The 6,579-nt window shown below is 46.6% G+C and overlaps 1 pseudogene across 1 annotated transcript; it reads right to left on the bottom strand.

Annotated features, from left to right (window-relative positions):
- Nucleotides 1-287: 287 nt before the first annotated feature.
- LOC308609466 (ubiquitin-conjugating enzyme E2 D3-like) lies at nt 288-761 on the bottom strand (annotated as a pseudogene). Its single transcript has one exon. The product of its transcript is annotated as a ubiquitin-conjugating enzyme E2 D3-like (transcript).
- Between the last annotated feature and the right edge of the window lie 5,818 nt (nt 762-6,579).

Here is a 6,579-nt window from a genome sequence, read left to right as displayed (position 1 = left end):
ATCATACAGTGTTTTTCTTCCTCTATCTCACTTGTTTCACTTAGCATAATACCCTCCAGCTCCATCCATGTTGTTGCAAAATGGCAGAAGTTCATACTTCTTTTATGGCTGACTAGTATCCCATTGTGTGTGTGTGTGTGTGTGTGTGTGTGAAGAAGATGTGGTATATACATCTTGGCAATTGTCAGTAATGTTGCTATGAACATTGGGGTGCGTGCATCTTTTCGAATGAGTGTTTTTTTCCTTTTTTAACAGTAATTTAGAGTTTATTCTAGCTATAATGCAGGTTATTCTGACTTTAAGGTAGCATACATGGCATACCTCTGAGTCCGTTCCTGGGAAATTCTTTTGTACTTCTCTCTCTCTGTTTTATAGATCCATGCAGTGTATGACACTAGGGGGGGTCATCTGGGTTTGGATCATATAGCAGTGAACAAATGGATGAGAGAACTTTCGAAACAATGAAAGGAGGAGGCCACTGTGATCTTAGAATATTGAGACAAATGGTGCCATTAGTGTTAACGTTTGAATGATAAATTCTTGTTGCAAATGCAACCTTAGGTAGTTTGAAGGGGTAGTCTGTAGGAAAATGAATTGTCAAAAGGAATCCACCACCTTGATATGGGTTTTCACTAGCTTCCATAATTGTGGCTTGCCAATGAAACATATTATCCCCAGCTGGACCTGCAGAACGGTGTGCTGGAGGGTCAGGGGCCAAATCACTAAGTTCCTTATTAATCCCTTTCAGCACCATAGTCTGTGCTTTTCCTCTGGCCCCTCACGGTCTTGGTGTGTGCTCAATGATCCGGCCAAAACTCTTGATTATCCGGGCGGCTGGGAAGGACTGTCTCTTCATCCTATCCTGGCTCTGCCAGACACAGGCACCTTCTTACTAAACAGAGAGGTGGGACTGGGAGGGTGGGGGTCAGAGGCATGTAGACGAAGCTGTGGGGGAAGGGTAGATGAGCGGTGGAAACCCTTAGACTCAGAGAACCATGGAGAGCCTGAAGGAGACCATCCAACTTAGTGAGGGGGTGGGGTTGTTGTTTTTTGTTTGCTCGTTTGTTTCTTTTGGATACATACCCAGGAGTGGAATTGCTGGGTCATATGGTAGCTCTATTTTTAGTTGCTTGAGGAACCTCCATACTGTTTTCCACAGTGGCTACACCTATTTACATTCCCACCAACAGTGTACAGATCTCCACGTGCTCGCCAGCGTTTGTTATTTCTGTTCTTTTTCATGATGGCCATTCTGATAGGTGTGAGGTAATACCTCATTGTAGTTTTAGTTTGCATTTATCTGATGATTAATGATGTTGACCATCTTTTCATTTGCCTGTTGGCCATCTGTATGTCTTCTTTGGAAAAATGTCTATGTAGGTCTTCTGCCCATTTTTCTGATTGGGTTATTTGGAGGTTTTTTAACTGTTATATGAGCTGTTTATATATTTTGGATGTTAACCCCTAACTGGTCATATCATTTGCAAATATTTTCTCCCATTCAGCAGGTTGTCTTTTCATTTTGTCAATGGTTTCCTTTGCTGTGCAAAAGCTTTTAACTTTAATTATATTCCATTTGTTTATTTTTGCTTTTATTTCCTTTGCTTTAGGAGACAGATCCAAAAAAATATTGCTATGATTTATGTCAAAGAGTGTTCCACCCATGTTATCTTCTAGGAGTATTATGGTTTCCACTCGTATATTTAGGTCTTTAATCGGTTTTGAGTATATTTTTGTATGTAGTGTTAGAGAATGTTCTAATCTCATTCTTTGACGTGTAGCTGGACAGCTACACGTCAAAGAATGAGACTAGAGCATAAACAGAATTTGGCGATACAACAAAAGTAAATATGCATTTACATTTGAGCCAGTAACTCCAATTTTTCAGAAATTAACCCCAAAGACACATCCACAACAATGTGAAAATACCGCGATGTCCGTGAATATATTAATTGAAAAAAAACATGGTATATTCACAGAGTGGAGTACTATACTGTGTAGCTTTCAAAAAGAATGAGCATGATCTTTGTAAACTAATATGGGGTGCTTCCAGGATAGATATGGATAGAGATATATAAAAGAATGTGTGAGTTTTGGGCTAATGTCAATGATAACCCAGCCCAGTGCCTTCCCATCCTGGTATGAAGAGGCTTGGAGAGATGAGGAAGAGAGAGACTGAGCCAGAGCTGTAGCCAGGGCTCATACTGCTACGCCGGCCGGTGGGTGTTCCAGGGCATGTCCCAAAGCTCGTCCCGTCCCTAGTGAAGTCTGAGCAGGTACTTCACATTGTATTTAAAGAAAGCAGTCAGTCTTCCAACCAGTGGAGGGCCAAGGTGTGGCTCATGGGAACACAACATATAATATATGTGTGTTCCTGGACAATATGCACAAATCGGAGATTTTTCTTTTTTCTATTTTTAAATGTTGTTCCTTTCAATTAAAGATGTGTTTAGCTTCAGAGTCTAAGTTTATTAATGACATGACTCACACATTTAGTGCAGCTTATCAGGTTGAAGAATAAGAATTTTGGTATTATGTAACACGAACTGGAAATCCTTGAATCATTTCTTGTCATTCGGAACATTGGAATATGGATTTTTTGTGAAAAAGGAAATTATTCCACAGTAAAGTCTGTGTGATCATGAGATACAGAAAAAAAAAAATCTGAAGAGGTATTCACTTCTTGGTTTGTTTTATTCCTTTTAGTCTTTCTTTGTAAAATTGAAGTATATATACCTGGATTCGCTTAGCTTATTTAAGAATGTGGGAATACTGTGAAATCACAGTATTTTGCCTTCTTGCACACGTGCTCTTTTTTTCTTAATTTATTAACTTATGAATTTTTGGCTGTGTTGGGTCTTCGTTGCTGCAAGGGCTTTCTTTAGTTGCGGCGAGTGGGTCTACTCTTCATTGCGGTGCACGGGCTTCTTACTGCGGTGGGTTCTCTTGTTGCAGAGCACGGGCTCTAGGCACGTGGGCTTCAGTAGTTGTGGCACGTGGGCTTCAGTAGTTGTGGCTCACGGGATCTAGAGCGCAGGCTCAGTAGCTGTGGTGCACGGGCTTAGTTGCTCCGCGGTATGTGGGCTCTTCCCGGACCAGGGCTCGAACCCGTGTCCCCTGCATTGGCAGGCGGATTCTTAACCACTGTGCCACCAGGGAAGCCCTGATCTTTAATTGTTCAAATATCAACTTAGCGTCTGCTCTTCAGAAGGCTTTTGGATGGTACTGGGGATGCTAAGAAACATAGACCCAACCCCTGCCTGTAGAATTCTAGAGTCTAAGAGCAGCATTCCTATAAAGCAGCTGGTGAACAAAGATCTAAAGATAAGGGGTAAGAAGTGGGGGTTGAGGGGTTCCTCATGAGGAGTCTAGTGTAAATGTCCTGATGCAAGGCACTTTGAGACTTTAGGACAATAAAAGTCCTGCAGTGGGAGATAATTTTAAGTTAGGCCGTATGGTGAGCCAGCCAGCGAGGCTGTGGAAACACTGGACAGGGGCCAGACCCTCAGATGGTGGGTCTCAGAGTTAAGAGACTTAAGCCTGGAATGGAAAACTGCCCTTAACAGTTACTTTGAAATCACGAGTAAACCAGAGAGAAATCTCCACCCGGGGCAGGGATGGAACGTGCCCCGTGCTCCTGTCCCAGTGCAGGTGAACACAGTACACAACCTAGGTGTTTTATGCGCATCACCTCCAAGGAGTGTCTTTGAGATAAAGGTGACAGGAGTCTGAAACTGGAAACTCAGAAGCCAGTGGGCTGATACTCTTTGCTGGGGGACAAGGAGTCAGAGCCCATTCTATTAAAAGGGCCTTCGCATTCAGGTTTTTTGTTGGTTGTAATTCCGCAAAGTCTACGAGAGGTGTAGATTTTCGGTAACGGTGAAGTTAGTGACAATAGGGGTTGTTTAGCTTAGATGAAAGGGCAGCTTGGAAGGCAGAAAGAGTTAGTCTTGGAAGCAAATTCTAGCATATTTGAATTTCATTCAGTTGGAATGAAAATATAATTTTCATATTTGATTTATTGAGGAAATTGAAGATTCTTTGTATACAGCATTTTGGACTGATTTGGTGTTCCATGTCCTAGAATGCCACATATTCTCTGATATCTCCTGGATTTAAAAATTCCTTCAGGGTGGGTGGCATCGTCTGTGGACCAAATAATCATAATCATGGTAGAAACAGACATTGTGTATGGTCTCAATGTGGTCCAGGCGCTGTGCCAGGTGCTTTATACATTACCTGCATGCCACTAGCCCTGCAAAATAGGGCTTAACAAAGCCACTTCACTTGAGGCTCCCAGAGCTTGGTGATGGACCTGAGTTCACACGGCTACTAAGTCACATGGCAGGGACCGGACCTCTGGTCTGAATTTGTCCCGAGCTCGCGCCATTCCACTCCTCCCAGCCTGAGGCTGATCATGAGTCAGTTAATTCGCTGTCTTCTGCCACTTCAAAATGTATCTTGAGTGATGAAAAGAAGGACTCTGTGACCAGAACACTGGATTGGAATACATACCCACAGCAGGACGAATACCGAAATAAATGGGAGATATGAATAAAGGAGAGAACGAGATAATGCTCAGTAACAATATGGTCATCTGCATGTGCAAAATCAGATGCCCTCTCAGATGATCGGGGGCTTACAAGATTATCTGGCTCTATCCTTCTATGCAGAAAGTAAATATTTTAGAACTACCCTAAGTCTGGCTGGTGAAGAGAAGGAATATATCAGCTTTTTTTCTCTGACAGCATAACATCTGTCCTGAGTTCCTTAATTTGTGCTGCATTTTCCTAGTCTTACATCACTTTCGGGACAGAGACCCCTGTTCTCCCAAGATTTGCAATAGGGTAACTGGTCAAGTGTTTGTAGGAGTATGCGTTTCCCAGGAAGCCTTTCATCAAGAGACAGAAGCAGATATAAGAAGCCCCATGAATGAGGACTGAGGAGACCGTCACCCCTGAATATAGGAGTTATCCAAAGACGAAGGAGAGTGAGCTCAGTTCCGTAGAAGGAGGAGTGCCAGGCTCTGTTAGATGTAGTGAGCATGTTGAGTGAGGAATCATGGAAGGACCCAGCCAGAACAGTGAGGTCCTATAGAGTTGCATCCCTGCTGCCTGTTCTTGGAGGCCCCAATGGACTATGGTCGTATGAGGATCACCCCTGACTTTCAACTTGGAATTCTTAGGAGAGTAGGACCTTGATGTAAGACAAGCAGCTTCAGGAGAGCAGAGAGTGGAGTTACAGGACTGATCAGCATAAAGGAGGCCGCGGAAACATCTCTGATGCTGTCAGCCCCAGGAAGCTCTGGCCATAGATGTCAGGTTGATTTCAGCCTGGAAAGTCTCAGTGAGGTGAGGGTCTCTGTCCAATGGGGTTGGCCTCAGTTTTGTAGAGAGAGCGATAGAGACCTGAGCCCTAACAAGAATTCATGTGACGATGCTGAGTGTTATGAGGGGACCCCCAAAAGCAGAGGGGGCCAAATAGAATTCTGTACACTTCTTAGCCCTGGGAGACCCAGAAGAGCTACCGCTGAGTCATCCCCTCATTCCACCCGTGTGATGTCAGGGAGGGAAGGGCCTCATCTAGCAGGGCCGGACTCCAGCTCTGCAGAGGGGGACGTGTTAGCCATAACCAGAGTCAAGGTGAGGACCCTTAGTGCCAATGAGGGGGTCTCTCCCCCAAGCAGGGAGGCTCACAGGGTGGCGCCCGTCTTGTCAGGCAGAGATGGTCCGAGCAGCGCCCTGACTTCCCCCCGCTAGGGCCTCGGGGAGGTGAGGGCTTGGTTCGGAGGCTGGAGGACCCGGGACCATAGAGGGAGGGGTCCCGGGCTCTGATAGACGGCACCGGCAGGACGCAGGGACGCTGACCCCTGAACAGTGGGCGTCCCTGCAGAGTCCCGCCCCTGCCGTCAGCCCTCGGAGACCCCACGCAGGGCCGGATGTGGCTCGCCCCGACTTCCGCTTTGGAAGCGAGGAGCCCGACCGTCCGCCGTGGCGTTGGTTTGTTCGGCCGAGTGTGGGTTTTGAGGACTTGTCCGGAGCCACGGTGAGGACCTGAATGTAGCCTGAAGGGACCTTCCCTCCCCCCTCCCCCCTCCCCCCATAACAAAGGTGACCCCCCGCCTCCCGGCCCTGCCTGCCATCAGCAGCGTGAGACCCTGATGTGACCTATGTGCCAGAGGAGTCCTGTTGGAGTTGCCGTGTGGAGGGCCTCAGGGAGTGGAGGGCCTTTGTCTAGAGGGGGCGGCTTCTTAGGCAAAGGGTGTAGTCTTGTCCCCAGCAGGTGAAAAGTGGGACCTTCCGAGCTAACGAGGGTCCCTCCTTCCGAAAGGCGTGACTGCACGGAGCCCCCTCCCGCCTTCACTCGTGCGATGCTCTAGAGTAATTCAGGCTGAGAGAAGCCCTCATTTCTGCCTGGGGTGGGAAGTGGGGTTGGGGGGCTAGGGGACGTTCGGGTAGAGAAAGGCCTTTATGCAAAGGGGGCAGGACTTCCCTGTTGGTCCAGTGGTTAAGACTCCTCGCTTCCACTGCAGGGGGCGCACCTTCGATCCCTGGTGGGGGAACTAAGATCCCACAAGGC

This window comes from Mesoplodon bidens (genome assembly GCF_964165515.1).
Source record: "Mesoplodon bidens genome assembly, chromosome: X".
Taxonomy (NCBI): Eukaryota; Metazoa; Chordata; class Mammalia; order Artiodactyla; family Ziphiidae; genus Mesoplodon; species Mesoplodon bidens.
This window is presented reverse-complemented; position numbering and strand designations above follow the sequence as displayed.